Source organism: Octopus bimaculoides, chromosome 2, assembly GCF_046866305.1.
Source record: "Octopus bimaculoides isolate indiv1 chromosome 2, ASM4686630v1, whole genome shotgun sequence".
Lineage (NCBI taxonomy): Eukaryota > Metazoa > Mollusca > Cephalopoda > Octopoda > Octopodidae > Octopus > Octopus bimaculoides.
In genome coordinates, this window is record NC_142929.1 from 116,583,964 (window position 1) to 116,584,657 (window position 694).

Consider the following 694-nt stretch of genomic DNA (forward strand, 5'->3'; position numbering starts at 1 on the left):
CCAAACACTAACACAACCAAACACTGACTAAAGAAAACACATAACTTTGAATCAAATTTATATTTCAAGAGTCTGCAAGTGTTTGAAGTCAGCAAGAAGATAAAGGTTTAAGTCAGTATGGTAGATACAGAAGAGTGTAATAAATAGCAAAAAGAAAAGAAAGGAAATACATTGAATCAACAAATGAAGAATTATTAAATAAAAATTTTATAAAAATAAAATGAACTAAATTTATGTTTTAGCATTCTTGAGTTACAAAATATTTTGTCAGCTTTGTTGACTGACTAATGGGGAGGGAATGTGAGATTATGGTAGCTGCTGGAGTGAAACAAGTGCATTTGCTTCACTACATATCTATAAACAAGTAAATTTCCAGTTGACAACCTTTGATCTTTGAACAAATTGTGTCTGAGAATTCCTTGGTGAACATGTCTAAGCCTGTTTAAGCCTGACAAGGCTTGTTGGTTTCCTGGTGGTCATTGCCAGTTGTTTAGATTTTTCCTTTACTACTACAATCCTTCCTTTTTGCCAATGGTTTAGTCAAAGATAACAAGTGCCCTTGACCTCTGAAAATCCTCCAAGTCTGATGAGGTCAGTACAGTTGATGTTCAGGTTTAACATCTGTCAGTCAATGTCTGAAAGAAGAATGTAGGTCATTCAACAGAAAAAAGATTGAGAGAAAGTGGTTAGGTGG